Source organism: Bos indicus x Bos taurus, chromosome 9, assembly GCF_003369695.1.
Source record: "Bos indicus x Bos taurus breed Angus x Brahman F1 hybrid chromosome 9, Bos_hybrid_MaternalHap_v2.0, whole genome shotgun sequence".
In the NCBI taxonomy this organism is placed as follows: Eukaryota; Metazoa; Chordata; class Mammalia; order Artiodactyla; family Bovidae; genus Bos; species Bos indicus x Bos taurus.
The window spans coordinates 37211044-37229035 of record NC_040084.1 but is presented as its reverse complement, the minus strand read 5'-3'; the positions used below and the strand labels follow the sequence as shown (position 1 = coordinate 37229035).

General features: G+C 39.0%; 1 pseudogene; it reads left to right on the top strand.

Moving 5' to 3' along the window:
• Window positions 1–1003: 1003 nt before the first annotated feature.
• LOC113898788 lies at window positions 1004–2020 on the top strand (annotated as a pseudogene).
• The last annotated feature ends 15972 nt before the right edge of the window (window positions 2021–17992 follow it).

Sequence of the window (17992 nt, the reverse complement as noted above, 5' to 3'; positions counted from 1 at the left end):
CTGATTTTCAGCAACTCAAGTGTTAGCAGAACTGAAGTAATCTCTTTTCTGGTACTTTAAACTAGACATTCCCCAAGGCACCAGTGCAAACTGGAAGTTTCCTTCTCCATGTACATCTGCCAATTAGGCTCTTAGCCAATTATAGCAGCCAATTATAATTCACTGGGGGTTTCTGTCTAAAGGGTTCTAAGTGGATTTTAAATTTAATCCTAGGACAATTATCACCATATAATACTCCTTTAGTTTCTGTGATTTGGCAACATCAATGAAAATGGGTCTTATTTATTAGCCCTTTTATTTTCAGCATAAGCCAGGGTTAGCTTCATATTACATGTGAAGTTGATGAGATCTATCTAAGAGCTTCTCTCTTCAACCCTATTCCAGAACATATGCCGAGAGTCATGAACAGGCCCTGTTCCAGATCCTTCAAGGTCCTTGATACCTGCAACATTGAGATTCAGAGAAAATACTCTCCAAATCAACCCATTTCTAATCTGACTCATAATGGCCCTTGTCTTAGGACCCTACTTTGAGTAGTTATCTTTAGAAAAATTCATGTATAAGTTTTTAATTAATGTATCAATCCATTCAATATTCCTCCATTGGGTGCCAGGAGAAAAGACATGAGGCACAGGCTCTGTGCTTGAGAAGTTAAGATGAAGAAGATACATGAAAGGAGGTTGGTAGATTAACTTGGCAATTTCTGTCTTGCTTTATTTCTGCCCATCTTGAAGCTGGATTCAAAGCTATGATAAATCCTCAAAATAGACCTGACTCCTTAGAATATCATAACAAATCAAATCAATCTGTAGCAAGTAACTATAGTATTAGGTTGGTGCAATAGTAATTGCGGTTTTGCATTGTTGAACTTTGCCATTTGATATTGGAATACATTCTTAAATGTGATTATGTTATACATCATTTTAATGCACATTTATCACTTTATGTACTTTTACTAATTACTTATTACTTGCTATTTATTTTATATTTATTTTAGACTATAGAAATGATGTTAGACAAAAAGAAAATTCGAGCAATTTTTTTTTCAAGTTCAAATGTGTCATAAGGCAGTGGAGACAACTCTCAACATCAACAACATATTTGACCCAGGAACTGCTAGCAAACGTACAGTGCAGTGGGAGTTCAAGATGTTTTGCAAAGAAGACGAGAGCCTTGAAGATGAGGAGCATAGTGGCTAGCCTTCAGATATTGAGAACAACCAACTGAGAGGGTCATCAACACTGAGCCTCTTAAAACTATAGAAGTTGCTGAAGAATTCAACAACAACCCTTCTACAGTCATTCAGCACTTGAAGCAAATTGGAAAGGTGAAAAAGTTCAATAAGTGGGCACCTTATGAGCTGACCACAAATCAAAACAATCATTTTGAAGTGTCATGTTCTTTTATTCTATGCAACAACAATGAACCATTTCTCAATTGGATTGTGACATGCGACAAAAATTGGATTGTATACAACAATTGGTGAAGACCAGCTCAGTGGTTGGACTGAGAAACTTTAAGGCACCTCCCAAAGCCACACTTGCACCAAAGAGAGCTCACGTTCACTGGTACTCTGTGGCTGGTCTGACACACTGCAGCTTTCTGAATCCTGGCGAAAGGATTCATTACATCTGAGAAGTACACTCAGCAAATCGATGAGCTGCACCAAAACCTGCAATGCCTGCAGCCAACACTGGTCGACAGAAACAGCCCAATTATTCTCCAGGACAACACACAACCGCGTGCCACACAACCAACACTTCAAGAGTTGAACAAATTGGGCTACAAAGTTTTGCGTCATCCCCCATAGTCATTTGACCTTTCACCAACCAACTACCATTTCTTCAAGCATCTCAACAACTTTTTGCGGGGAAAACATTTCCACAACCAGCAAGACGCAGAAAATGCTTTCCAAGAGTTTGTCCAATCCTAAAGCACAGATTTTCATGCTACAGGAATAAACAAAATTATGTCTCACTGGCAAAAATGTGTTGATTGTAATGGTTCCTATTTTGATTAATAGAGATGTGTCTGAGACTAGTTATAAAGTTTTAAAACCCCTGGTCTGAAACCGCAATTACTTCTGTACCAACCTAATATGCTTATGCTTACTAAACAAACTCAATTATATGAAAAATTTACTCTTTTTAAAAATTTGAGATAGTCTACACATATCCAATCATTGAATAATAATTTACAAACACCCATGTACCCACCACCCAGCCTGAGAAATAAAACATTTCTGATTTAATTAATGCCCTACCATGTACTTCCTAGAAGATCATTGCAGTTTCTGTCCCCAGAATTAAAAACTAGCCTGTACTTAGAATTTATTATTCTCATTAACATTTTAACATTCTTTCTGGTTGTGATGGTTTCGTTGCTAAGTCGTGTTCAACTCTTGTTACACCATAGTTTGTAGCCTGCCAGGTTCCTCTGTCCATGGGATTTCCTAGGCAAGAATACTGGGGTGGGCTGCTATTTCCTTGTCCATAATACTCTTTCTACACTTTTATGTATTCATGTACCATATCAAGCAATATTTTACATAATTTTAACTTTATATAAATGAGTTTGCACTGTACCCATTTCCTCCAGTTTACTTTCTCTTTCAACAGTAGTTTTATAAAATTTATCCATACTGTTATTTGTAGATATATAATACAATTTATTTATATACTGTATGGTGGTTTGAACACTAAGTTGTGTCCAACTCTTGCCACCCCACAGACTCTAGCCCGCCAGGCTTCTCTGTCCATGAGATTTCCCAGGCAAGAATACTGGAGTGGGTTGCCATTTCCTTCTTCAGGGGATCTTCCCAATCCAGAGATCAAACTGGGGTGCTCATGAATTGCAGGGACACTCCTGCACTGCAGGCGGATTCTTTACCAACTGAGCTATGAGGGAAACCTATACACTGTATAGTAAAGGACAACTCAGCAAGTGTGAGTTGTTCACACCTGCACATTCAAAGGAAAGATTTGACCTTTGTCCAGCTCTTGGGAGGTATCTCCTAAGCCCTTGGAGTGTCCTGCATGGTAAGAGTGTCCTTGTTTACTGAGGGCCCTTGGGTGGTGCCAGGCAGTCTATGCTAACAAAGTGATTTATGGTGGAGGGCCTGAACCATGCAATGTCTGATCTATAGAGGGGGTAGAGAGTAAGGTCAGCCTAAGATCAGTTATATAAGCCACCCACCAAGCTTAGGTGACAATCCAGTAGTGTCCACTGGACACTAAGACTTAGGTGAGCTTCCCTAGTTGAATATATTGTCACCATCATTGCTAAAAGAAACAGTGCTGTCTATACTACCACACTGCAAAGAACAACTAGAAACTCATGCCTGTTGTCTCCAGAACCCTGCCTGATGTGCCTTTTTCTGTTGCTGATTTTAATCTCTATCCTTTCGCCATAATAAACCATGTGTGTGTGTTTAGTTGCTCAGTCGTGTCCAACTCTGCAATTCTTTGGGCCGTAGACTGCCAGGCTCCTTTGTCCATGGGACTTTTCAGGCAAGAACACTGGAGTGGGTAGCCATTTCCTCTGCCAGCATATCTTCCCAACCCATGGGTCAAACCTGTAACTCCTGTGTTTCCTGCACTGCAGATGGATTCTTTATTTCCTGAGCCATCAGGGAAGCCCTGTAATAAATCATAACCATGAACATAACGGCTTTGCTAAATTCTGTTCACTCCTAGCAAATTACTAAACCTGAGGGTAGTCATGGGACCTCCAAATATATACACTCTCTAACTGACTAATTTTTTTCCAATTTTTTGCAATTGCACGCAATACTTATGAAGAATATAATGCATATTTTGTCCACCTATAAGTGAAATTCCTGAATCAAAGGAATTATGTTCTAAAGTTGTGAATTGTTCTTAAAGTAGCTGTACCATTTCATAATCCAACCAACATTATCTAAGAGTTCTCAATACTCTGAGCTTCACCAACCCTTGGTACTGCCAGACTTGCTAGTTTTTGGAAGTCCAATGTTATGAGATTGTATTTCACGATGTATTCACTTGCATTCCCTTAGTGATTAATGAGGCTGAGTATCTTTCTATATGATTTGAGATTTTATTTCCTATTAATTGCTTATCTATATCTCTTGCACATTCGTGTTGCATTATCTCTTTCTTTATTTACAGACATTACCTATGAATTTGGAAGTAGTTATTTAATGGTTATATTATAAATATGGCAAATGTCTATCCCTGTGGTTTATCCTTTTACTTTATCAAATTTGTAGTACAAAATTTTGAAGGTTCAGTGTTGTATGTTTTATCACTTTTTAATTTATGATTTATTCTTTTTGTGTCTTATTTGATTTTTCCCTAGTTCACTGTCATAACGATAACCCCCATATTTTTTTCCAAAAGGTTTTAAGTTTTTTCCTTTTTTACATTTATGTATTTTATCTCTCTGGAATTTTCTTTGTGCGTGATGTGATAAGGAAACATTTTATCTTTTCCCACATAATCCATTTTCCCCATAGCAATTTTTGTATAAATAGTATATTATCCCACCATTTTTTAAATGAGCCCATTAGTATTTTAAGTTGTTGAAAATTTAACCAAATGTCTTTAAAGATACACACACAACTAGTAATTGCAGTTACATCTTGGATGAGAAACAAAGGAGTTGTTCTGTTTATCTAGCAATGCCTCCCAATTCACTCTAAAACATGGTGGCTTGAAGCAACAGTATTTATGTATTAATTCTCCTATTTATGTGGATTCAGATATTGGAAGCTGCTCAGTAGGGTGGTTCTATTAGATTCAGATTATAGTCAGGGGTCATCTTGAAGGCTTGTTCATTCATTCTTCTGATACCTGTATCCCACCATTTTTAAAAATGTTTCCTTTATTATAGCTCAATTTTCCATAAATATTGGTCTATTCCATTTATTGCTTGTCTAGTAGCATTATTCTTTATCTATTACTGCACAAGTAGTATGCCTACTAATTAGTACAGCTGTATTTTTAAGCTTGACCTAATTACTAAAATCTCAATATTTGGAAGATACCTCTTGTTCTTTTATAAACTGATATCTACTGCAAAGCCAACTTTAAATTTTTCTCAAAAACATTTAAGATTTTGAATGATATAGCATTGTGTGTGTGTGTGTGTATGTATATATACACACACACACACGTATATATAATTATCAGAAGTACACATATTGGCAACAGTCTTCCTATACATGACATGGTGATTCCCTGTATTTCTATACTACATTTTACTACACTTCCATAAAATGTTATCTATTTCTCCATGAAGATTTGCATATCTTTTGTTACATTTATTCATTAGGTACCATATGTGTTTTTATTGCTATTGTAAACACTATTCAAAACAATAATTGCTGGTATATAAAAACACAACTGAATTCTAAATATTAATCAAAAATCTTATTGAATACTCGCCAATTCTAAAAAAAAATTCTCTCCATTATCTAGTATTTTCTTTGTAGACAAATATACTACAAGAAGATAATGACAATTTTGTGTTATATTTCTTTAGTTTCTTTAAACTAAACTAATTTTGACTGAGATTCTATCCTACTAAACTGGTGGGACATTCTGCCTCAGTTGTTATAGATCATTACCCTCTTATACTCATGCACCCCAAATTATTCCATTGCCCAGGATCTTATATGTAATCAAAGAGTCAGGGAACCTCTGTTAGTCAACACTTAAGGTCCACACGAACTACCACTGACACAAGATTCTCCACATCTCAAACCACAGAGTACAGTCAGGTCCTATACCATGCTTAAGGTATAGAAATCTTTGATAATCCTGGAAGCCCACATCCAGCCTCCATCAGGCCCACATTCAACCATCTCTTGGGATCTTTCTCCCTCTCAAGCTGCTGCCATAGCTCCACATGGAGAAGCAAGGTAGGAATTCTTACCAATTACTCCACTTCAGAATTAGCTCTTTAAAAACAATCAGAGGCTCTATCTATCTGAGTGGAACTAAATACTCAAATTAAATCTTAAATTAACTACCCACATGCTAAAATCACCTTTAAATAGGTTGTTCTTTCTGTAATGGTTCTACTTAGTTGCTAGGAACTGGGTATTTATGGCTTGACACCTGACTTTATGCTATCTCTCAGCCCCGTATGTATGTATTCATATCTTAGTGATTTGGCCTATTTGGCTCCAGCCCTATTCTTTCACACATTTAATCTTTGCCTTCCTAAAACCTTTTCTAAAACAAAGAATGTAACTAACTTCTCACATTTGCTTTCTTTCTCTCATCAACTCATTCAGTCAGCAAATAATCCTTTTTAGGAATTCTCAGTAAGAAATAATTTCACACACATAAACATTTTTCCCAACCAGGAGGACATTTACAATACAATCAGGAGGTACTAACCTGAAAGACCACATTAAATTCTGAAGGGCACTGACCCATTTATGTGAGTCAAGGTAGGATCAGGAAGAGAGAGAAGGATCAAAGAAAGAGGGAAGTCAAATATAGAAGAATAGGTAGGCACTTTGTCTTTGCAAGGCTAAGGAAACGGAGAGCAAGAGGACATTTCTAACAAAAGGATTCACCTGTCCAAAGGGACAGGGCCTTGATCGAACATAGCCCATATTTGCACAGGGCTTCCCTGGCAGTTCAGACAGTAAAGAATCCATCTGCAGTGCAGGGGACCTGGGTTTGATCCCTGGGTTGGGAAAATCCTTGGGAGAAGGGAATGGCTACCCACCCCAATATTCTTGCCTTGGAGAATTCCATGGACAAGAGAAGCCTGGCATGCTACAGTCCATGGAGTCACAAAGAGTCAGACAAACATTTCACGTTACTTTCAGAATTTTCAAAATTTGAAAGAGGAATGTATGCCTCTCAGCAAAAATCAAAAGGAAGGGATAGGAACTTGGGCTAAACAAAATTACAGTTAGACAACTATGGGCCTTTTAATTAATATTAAATTATATATGTCATCTTATAGGTGATTGGACCCACTGAAAAAATTTGAATGAAGAAAAGAGGAAGTGACATAATGTTTGTCTCTTTCTTAATTGAAAATGTGATGTTAATTATTCACGTCAGCTTAATACAATAGCCTTTCTAAATTTTTGTACGTTAAAAAGATGCTATATCATTAGGGAAATTAACACAAAGACATATCACTATACAACTATTAGAATGACCTACATTTTAAAAATGACAGTACAAAATGCTGTACTGGATGTAAAGCAACAGGAACTCCATTCATTAGAGTAAAAAAAATGGTATAGCCTCTTTGGAAGACAATTTGGTAGTTTCTTACAAATTTAAACACAGTCTTATGTGGTACCCTGGAGAAGGAAATGGCAACCCACTCCACTATTCTTGCCTGGACAAAGGAGCCTGGCAGGCCACAGTTTATGGGGTTGCAAGAGTCAGACATAACTTAGCGCTTTCTTTTTTTTTATGTGGTATATCAATCACAGCCTAGATGTTTTCCCAAATGATAAAAAAGCTAATATATACACAAAACATATGAATGTTTATAGCATGTTTACTTGTAATAATCAAAAACTGGAAGCAAACAATATGTCCTGCATAGGTGGATGGATACAAACTGTGGTACATCCATAGAATAGAATATTACTTGATGATAAAAAGAAATAGGCAATCAAGTCACAATACATCAAGGAACCTTAAACGCATGCCAAAAAAGATGTCCTTTTCATTATAGGGGACTGGAATGCAAAGTAGGGCGTCAAGAAACACCTGGAGTAACAGGCAAGTTTGGCCTTGGAATACAGAATGAAGCAGGGCAAAGACTAATAGAGTTCTGCCAAGAGAGCACACTGGTCATTGCAAACACCTTCTTCCAACAACACAAGAGAAGACTCTACACACAGACATCACCAGATGGTCAACACGAAATCAGATTGATTATATTCTTTGCAGCCAAATATGGAGAAGCTCTATACAGTCAGCAAAAACAAGACCGGGAGCTGACTGTGGCTCATCATGAACTCCTTATTGCCAAATTCAGACTTAAATTGAAGAAAGTGGGGAAAACCACTAGACCATTCAGGTATGACCTAGATCAAATCCCTAATGATTATAGAGTAGAAGTGAGAAATAGATTTAAGGGATGAGACCTGATAGATTGCCTGATGAACTATGGACGGAGGTTCGTGACACTGTACAGGGGACAGGGATCAAGACCATCCCCAAGAAAAAGAAATGCAAAAAAGCAAAATGGCTGTCTGAGGAGGCCTTACAAATAGCTGTGAAAAGAAGAGAAGCAAAAAGCAAAGGAGAAAAGGAAAGATATACCCATTTGAATGCAGAGATCCAAAGAATAGCAAGGACTGATAAGAAAGTCTTCCTCAGCGATCAATGCAAGGAAATAGAGGAAAGAAATAGAATGGGAAAGACTAGAGATCTCTTCAAGAAAATTAGAGATTAAAAAGAGAACATTTCATGCAAAGATGGGCTCAATAAAGGACAGAAATGGTATAGACCTAACAGAAGCAGAATATATGAAGAAGAGGTGGCAAGAATACACAGAAGAACTATACAAAACGATCTTCATGACCCAGATAATCACGATGGTGTCATCACTCACCTAGAGCCAGACATCCTGGAATGTGAAGTCAGGTGGGCCTTAGAAAGCATCACTACAGACTAAGCTAGTGGAGGTGATGAAATTCCAGTTGAGCTATTCCAAATCCTGAAAGATGATGCTGTGAAAGTGCTGCACTCAATATGCCAGCAAATTTGGAAAACTCAGCAGTGGCCACAGGACAGGAAAAGGTCAGTTTTCATTCCAATCCCAAAGAAAGGCAATGCCAAAGAATGCTCAAACTACTGCACAATTGCACTCATCTCACACACTAGTAAATAATGCTCAAAATTCTCCAAGCCAGACTTCAGCAATATGTGAACTGTGAACTTCCAGATGTTCAAGCTGGTTTTAGAAAAGGCAGAGAAACCAGAGATCAAAATGCCAACATCCACTGGATCATCAAAAAAGCAAGAGTTCCAGAAAAACATCTATTTCTGCTTTATTGACTATGCCAAAGCCTTTGACTGTGTGGACTACAACAAACTGTGGAAAATTCTACAGGAGATGGGAATATCAGACCACCTGACCTGCCTCTTGAGAAACCCGTATGCAGGTCAAGAAGCAACAGTTAGACTGGATATGGAACAACAGACTGGTTCCAAATAGGAAAAGGAGACCATCAAGGCTGTATATTGTCACCCTACTTATTTAACTTATATGCAAAGTACATCATGAGAAACGCTGGGCTGAATGAAGCATAAGCTGGTATCAAGAATGCCAGGAGAAATACCAATAACATCAGATATGCAGATGACACCACCCTTATGGCAGAAGGTGAAGAGGAACTAAAAAGCCTCTTGATGAAGGTGAAAGAGGAGAGTGAAAAAGTTGGCTTAAAGCTCAACATTCAGAAAACGAAGATCATGGCATCTGGTCCCATCACTTCATGGGAGATAGATGGGGAAACAGTGGAAACAGTGGCTGACTTTATTTTTTGGGTCTCCAAAATCACTGCAGATGGTGATTGCAGCCATGAAATTAAAAGACGCTTACTCCTTGGAAGGAAAGTTATGACCGACCTAGACAGCATATTAAAATCTGAAACATTACTTTGTTAGCAAAGGTCCAACTAGTCAAGGCTATGGTTTTTCCAGTAGTCATATATGGATGTGAGAGTTGCACTATAAAGAAAGCTGAGCGCAGAATTGATGCTTTTGAACTGTGGTGTTGGAGAAGACTCTTGAGAGTCCCTTGGACTGCAAGGAGACACAGCCAGTTCATTCTAAAGGAAATCAGTCCTGCGTGTTCACTGGAAGGACTGATGTTGAATCTGAAGCTCCAATACTTTGGCCACCTGATGGGAAGAGCTGACTCAGTTGAAAAGACTCTGATGCTGGGAAAGATTGAAGGTGGGAGGAAAAGGGGATGACAAAGGATGAGATAGTTGGATGGCATCACTGACTCAATGGACATGGGTTTGGGCAGACTCCGGGAGTTGGTGATGGACAGGGAAGCCTGGCGTGCTGTGGTTCATGGGGTCCCAAAGAGTCAGACATGACTGAGAGACTGAACTGAACTGAACTGAATGTGGGAGACCTGGGTTTGATCCCCGGGTTGGGAAGATCCCTGGAGAATGGAAAGTCTACCCATTCCAGTATTCTGGCCTGGACTGTATAGTCCGTGGGGTCCCAAAGAGTCAGACACGACTGAGCAACTTTCACTTCACAGAGCTGGGGATGACTCAGTACTACTGCTTTGTGTTTCCCTGGTGATTCAGATGGTAAAGAACTGGGCTGCAATGTGTGAGACCTGGGTTCTATCCTTGGGTTGGGAAGATCCCCTAAAGGATACATGGCAACCCACTCTATTCTTGCCTGGAGAATTCCCATGGTCAGAGAAGCCTGGCAGGCTACAGTCCATGGGGTCACAAAGAGTCAGACATGACTGAGCGACTAAGCACTGCTACTGCTGCTACTGCTAAGTCGCTTCAGTTGTGTCCGACTCTGTGCGACCCCATAGACGGCAGCCCACCAGGCTGCCCCGTCCCTGGGATTCTCCAGGCAAGAACACTGGAGTGGGTTGCCATTTCCTCCTCCAATGGATGAAAATGAAAAAGTCGCTCAGTCGTGTCCGACTCTTTGCGACCCCATGGACTACAGACTATCAGGCTCCTCCGTCCATGGGATTTTCCAGGCAAGAGTACTGGAGTGGGGTGCCAGTGCCTATAAATGCATATTGATAAATGAAAGAAATAAACCTGAAAAGCTTACATACGGTCTGAGTCCAAGTCTACAATATGCTGGAAAAGGCAAAACCATCGAGTAAAAAGATCAGTAATTCCCAGGGGTTAAGGGTTTGAGGGTGGGGAGGAAGAGAAAAAAGAATAGGTTCCCAAAAGGGATTTTCAGAGTAGTAAAATTATTCTGTATGATACTGCAATTATAGATACCATCACAATATATATTTGTCAAGATGCGTAGAAATGCACAACACAAAGAGTAAACCCTGATATAAACCATGGACTTTAATGGTAGTATATCAATATGGGTTAATCACTTACAACAAAATAGACCACACTAATGCAAGATGTTAATAATAGGAAAAATTGATGATGGGGGCAGGAGAAGAGGTATATGTGAACTCTGTACTATCAGCTCAATTTATCTGCAACTTAAAAGTGTTTCAGACAATTAAGCCTATTAATTTAATCAAAAAGCATACACACAGAGAGAGAACGTAGCTGCATCCAAATCAGTTAACATTTCCAACCAATTATCTACAAGCACATTTCATTATTTATGCACATACATGTACATGCTGTGTTCCAGACACCATAACAATTCTGAGACGAAATCTTCATAAGAACACGAACCTCTGCCATTGGGATTTGCATCATTGAGGTATCGCAAGTGCCTGCCATTGAAAAGCCCTTTATAATTAATCAGTACTGTAATATTTAAATTAATGAATAAATCAGTAGAAATATGAGGCAGAGAAGAGGATTTGGATAGTGATCAGAAAAAATCCCCACTGAGTAGAAATCACTTTTCAGTATAACAGTATGAGTATCAGTGAAAGAAAAAAATGGAAGAATGAGGCAGAGCCAAGCAGGAAGGCCCCAGTGGTGAACACGTTGTCTTTGGATTTGCAGAAATGATTAGCATGATTGGGACTCTTGGAAAAGAACATTAGAAATCAATTTATCTATTTGGTCAGGTGGGTGAAGTCCAGGACATACAGAGATTTGACCATTGTCATCACAGAAAATTTAACTTGCAAACAGATTTCTATGTCAATGGTTGAGATGGATAGACTCCTTAAATAAATTTCTTTTGAGATATTCCCAAGGTAAGAGAGTCTATCCTATATTTCACATATGGGAAAATGCTAAAAAGGATTGGAGGTGAGACTGCTGCTGCTGCTGCTAAGTCGCTTCAGTCGTGTCCAACTCTGTGCGACCCCATAGACGGCAGCCCACCAGGCTCCCCTGTCCCTGGGATTCTCCAGGCAAGAACACTGGAGTGGGTTGCCATTTCCTTCTCCAATGCAGGAAAGTGAAAAGTGAAAGTGAAGTCGCTCAGTCATGTCTGACTCTTAGTGACCCCATGGACTGTAGCCTACCAAGCTCCTCCATCCATGGGATTTTCCCGGCAAGAGTACTGGAGTGGGGTGCCATTGCCTTCTCAAGGAGGTGAGACTAGGAACAAATTAACAAAGAAAGTTTCAGGGAATTTTTATGACCATACAGACATTGGCTTGTTGGAATATTGAAAAAAAAAAAAGCAACTTTAAGGTGGTCAAAACCCAGCTTAAAAGGACCTAATTGTAAATGAAGGAATACTTCATTTATAGTACTTGAAGAAAATATAGGAGACTTTTAAACAAATAAAGCCAGGAATCATAAATGAAAAGCATTACCAGTTGGCCCTATAAAATTTTAAATGTTTGGCTAATACTGGTATAAAAATGTTAAGATATAATCACAAAAAGATCTTCAATTTTAAATACTGGACTAATATTCATTAGTCAAACAATAAATAACAAAAAGAGAAAAAAATAAATATTTCACAGCAAAAGGTAATCAAAGCCTCAAAATACCCTAAAATTTTTCAATCATCCTTATAACTAAAAAAAAAAAAAGGCTAATAGAGATTATTTTTAAAATCTATTAGACTGAAGGCAGGAAGAGCTGGGCACAACAGAGGATGAGATGGTTATATGGCATCAGAGGTGGTTGTATGGCATCACTGACTCAATGGACATGAGTTTGAACAAACTGCAGGAATTGGCGAAGGACAGGGAAGCCTGGTGTGCTGCAGTCCATATGGTCACAAAGAGTTGGACACAACTGAGAGACTGAACAATTAGGTGGGAAAATATTCAAAATATTATTCAATCTCAATACAGTTTAACTTAAATACAATTTTAATAAAAATTGTTCAATTATTCCATTTTGCTAGGAATATAATAGATAGGCTTTTACAAATGTTCTTTATGAAGATTAAACTATTTCAAATTTTTTGAGGATTAAATAAGTTGACCAAAAATAATAGCAAGTGGTTACTACATGCTATGTATTGTTAAAAGTATTCTATGTGTATTAATATTTAAAACTCTGTGAGGTAGATTTTGTTATTATCAACCATATTCTGATGAAAAAATTGAGTCAATGGACCAATCAAATAACTTACCAAGGAAAAAATCCACATACCCAGGAAGCAGAGATGCTGGAATTTAAACCCAAGTATTCTGGTATCAGAGTTCATGGCAAGGCAGAGTATGCTAGCTGAGCAGACTTAGGACTGGATAGTTTGAAAATTTTCTGTGGGTTCTGTGCTATAGGATAAGCAAGTCAGAGGAATGTTTCCTGCTGGAGTGTAAGAACAAAATAGAGTTCAGAGAATGGGCTTTAGATTGATTGATTTATATATTAAAAGTGAGTTTGCAGGCAAATTGTTGCTCTCTCTTGAAACTAGATGACCCTCGGAGGAATAGTCTCTCCAGGTTCAGAAAGGCTCCAGATTCCAGAGCATCAAGAATACAGGAAATAAGGAAATATATTAATTTTTAATTTGTTATTTTTGGGGCTTCCCTGGTGACTCATTGGTAAGAATCTACCTGCAATGCAGGAGACCTGGGTTCAATCCCTGGCTCAGAAAGATCCCCTTGAAAAGAGAATGGAAACTCACTTCAGTATTCTTACCTGGGAAATCCCATGGACAGAGAAGCCTGGCAGGTTACAGTCCATGGGGTTGCAAAGAGTAAATATATTAATATTTACATGTATACTCTTTGACTCAGCAATTTACCATCTAGAAATTTATACTGTAGAAATATACACACAAGCAGAGATGCGTAAAAACAAATGCTCAAAACAGCACTGTTACAATTGCTTAAATTTACTATTAAGCAAACTGACTCAATTGACATGAGTTTGAGTAAACTCCAGAGTTGGTGATGGACAGGGAGGCCTGGCATGCTGCAGTCCATGGGGTCGCAAAGAGTCGGACATGACTGAGCGACTGAACTGAACTGAAACATACAATTCTGGTCTTTGTGAAGGCTAAGAGACTAAGGGAAAGAAGTTGGGGCTCTGGCAAAACATTTTGGTTTGGGTGTTTCTGAAGAGTTCAAATCACTGGACAAAACAGGAAGACAGTGGTTCTCAAACTTTAGTGGACATCAGAATCATCTGAACTGCTTGTTAAAACAAAATCCAGAGCACTGTTCTCTACCTCTAGAATTTCTGATTCAGACAGTATGCGGTAGCCCCACCAAAATGTTAGGATTTTAACAAATTCCAAGTGATGTTGATGTTTCTAGTCTGGAAATGATGTTTTGAAATCCAGTGCCCAAGAGGAAGAGCTATTGAATAAGGACACCAATTTGAAGGCATTCTAAAAGCTTCGCTCAGCTGACTTGACAAAGGAGCCACCAATCATGCCTGTGAGACTGGGTGAGCAAAGCTTGCCACCAGAGGGCAGTGCTAGAGATCCTAGTCAACCCAATTTAGACAGAGCTGCTGTCCTAATTAGACCTGACTTAATTGGATGACAAGTACCCAAAATAATTCACTTTTCAAGTACTGTTAAGCAGTGATTCTTTAACACAGATGTTTTGAGCAATTGGTTGCAAGGTCGGTCTTTAGGTAAGAAATGCTCAGATGGCCACGTAACATACAGGTTATTGAAGTCACTTCAGCCATGTCTGACTCTGTGTGACCCCATAGACGGCAGCCCACCAGACTCCACCGTCCCTAGGATTCTCCAGGCAAGAACACTGGAGTAGTTTGCCATTTCCTTCTCCAATGCATGAAAGTGAAAAGTGAAAGTGAAGTCGCTCAGTCGTGTCCGACTCTTAGCAACCCATGGACTGCAGCCTACCAGGCTCCTCTGTCCATGGGATTTTCCAGGCAAAAGTACTGGAGTGGGGTGCCATTGTCTTCTCTAATTGAGGACCCCAAAAGGGACATTAAAAAATCTTATAGCTTAAAAGTCCAGATACCAGGGATATTATTCTTTTTTTTTTTTTAATTTTATTTTTAAACTTTACATAATTGTATTAGTTTTGCCAAATATCAAAATGAATCCATCACAGGTATACATGTGCTCCCCATCCTGAACCCTCCTCCCTCCTCCCTCCCCATACCATCCCTCTGGGTCATCCCAGTGCACTAGCCCTAAGCATCCAGTATCGTGCATTGAACCTGGACTGGCATCTCGTTTCATACATGATATTTTACATGTTTCAATGCCATTCTCCCAAATCTTCCCACCCTCTCCCTCTCCCACAGAGTCCGTAAGACTGTTCCATACATCAGTGTCTCTTTTGCTGTCTCGTACACAGGGTTATTGTTATCATCTTTCTAAATTCCATATATATGCATTAGTATACTGTATTGGTGTTTTTCCTTCTGGCTTACTTCGCTCTGTATAATAGGCTCCAGTTTCATCCACCTCATTAGGGATATTATTCTTAAAAAAAAAAAAAAAATGTGTTTTAGCTACCCTAGGTGGTCACTTCACTATCCATTTGGATTCATTCTTCTGGAACTTAACGTGGGGAAGATAGCACTAAATATCACCCTGCTTTGCTAAGGTAATGCTATGAGAATTGTGTTTTGAAATATATCACTTTCTCATGAAAAGTAATACAAAATTATTGCTTGAATCTTTGCTACAAATTTTAGTCAAACTCATTCACGAAGCTGGATTTCAGTCTTTTACTTCCAGAATTATGGACCAAATACCAGATAGTAGTTCAGTTCAGTTCAGTCACTCAGTTGTGTCCGACTCCCTGCAAACCCATGGACTGCATCACACCAGGCTTCTCTGTCTATTGGCAACTCCTGGAGCGTACTCAAACTCATTGTATACAAACTCATTGACGTTCTCCTTTCCTGATTTGGAACCAGTCTGTTGTTCCATGTCCAGTTCTAACTGTTGCTTCTGAACTGCATACAGATTTCTCAAGAAGCAGGTAAGGTGGTCTGGTATTCACATCTCTTAAAAATTTTTCCACAGTTTGTTGTGATTCACACAGTCAAATGCTTTGGCATAGTCAATAAAGCAGAAGTAGATGTTTTTCTGGAACTCTCTTTCTTTTTTGATAGTAGTTACCTTACAATATTCATTTCTCAAGTAATAGTTTCTGTGAGAAAGTTTGCAAAGAGCTAATCTCAAAAACAGTGTAATCATATTGACTGAATTACAGAATAGTAAGGAACTGGGAGTTTTTTCATTTGTTGCCATTTAAACGTAGCTTTTATCATTCTTTATATATTTTGTTCTTTATAGAGACAAAGGGAATATTATTAAAATGTGTTGTTTTATAAATAAATTCTAAGAATTTATTTCTAGTTTAGTCTAAACTAATTTGGACAAAACACTAGAATTTTCAGTTCAGTTCAGTCACTCAGTTGTGGTCGACTCTTTGTGACCCCATGAATCACAGCACGCCAGGCCTCCCTGTCCATCACCAACTCCCGGAGTTCACTCAAACTCACATCCATCCAGTTGGTGATGCCATCCAGCCATCTCATCCTCTGTCGTCCCCTTCTCCTGCTGCCCCCAATCCCTCTCAGCATCAGGGTCTTTTCCAATGAGTCAACTCTTCGCATGAGGTGGCCAAAGTACTGGAGTTTCAGCTTTAGCATCATTCCTTCCAAGAAATCCCAGGGCTGATCTCCTTCAGAATGGACTGGTTGGATCTCCTTGCAGGCCAAGGGACTCTCAAGAGTCTTCTCCAATACCACAGTTCAAAAGCATCAATTCTTCGGCGCTCAGCCTTCTTCACAGTCCAACTCTCACATCTGTACATATCCACTAGAAAAACCATAGCCTTGACTAGACGGACCTTTGTTGGCAAAGTAATGTCTCTGCTTTTCAATATGCTATCTAGGTTGGTCATAACTTTCCTTCCAAGGAGTAAGTGTCTTTTAATTTCATGGCTGCAGTCACCATCTGCAGTGATTTTGGAGCCCAGAAAAATAAAGTCTGACACTGTTTCCACTGTTTCCCCATCTATTTCCCATGAAGTGATGGCACCAGATGTCATGATCTTCGTTTTCTGAATGTTGAGCTTTAAGCCAACTTTTTCACTCTCCTCTTTCACTTTCATCAAGAGGCTTTTTAGTTCCTCTTCACTTTCTGCCATAAGGATGGTGTCATCTGCATATCTGAGGTTATTGATATTTCTCCCGGCAATCTTGACCCAGATTGTGCTTCTTCCAGCCCAGCATTTCTCATGATGTACTCGGCATGTAAGTTAAATAAATAGGGTGACAATATACAGCCTTGATGTACTCCTTTTCCTATTTGGAACTAGTTTGTTGTTCCATGTTCAGTTCTAACTGTTGCTTCCTGACCTGCATATAGGTTTCTCAAGAGGCAGATCAGGTGGTCTGGCATTCCCATCTCTTTCAGAATTCTCCACAGTTTATTGGGATCCACACAGTCAAAGGCTTTGGAGTAGTCAATAAAGCAGAAATAGATGTTTTTCTGGAACTCTCTTGCTTTTTCCATGATCCAGCGGATGTTGGCAATTTGATCTCTGCTTCCTCTGCTTCCTCTGCTTCCTCCTTTTCCTTCTAAAACCAGCTTGAACATCTGGAAGACCACAGTTCACATATTTCTGAAGCCTGGCTTGGAGAATTTTGAGCATTACTTTACTAGCGTGTGAGATGAGTGCAGTTGTGTGGTAGTTTGAGCATTCCTTGGCATTCCCTTTCTTTGGGATTGGAATGAAAACTGACCCTTTCCAGTCCTGTGGCCACTGCTGAGTTTTCCAAATTTGCTGGCATATTGAGTACAGCACTTTCACAACATCATCTTTCAGGATTTGAAATAGCTCAACTGGAATTCCATCACCTCCACTAGCTTTGTTCGTAATGATGCTTTCTAAGGCCCACCTGACTTCACATTCCAGGATGTCTGGCTGTAGGTCAGTGATCACACCATCGTGATTATCT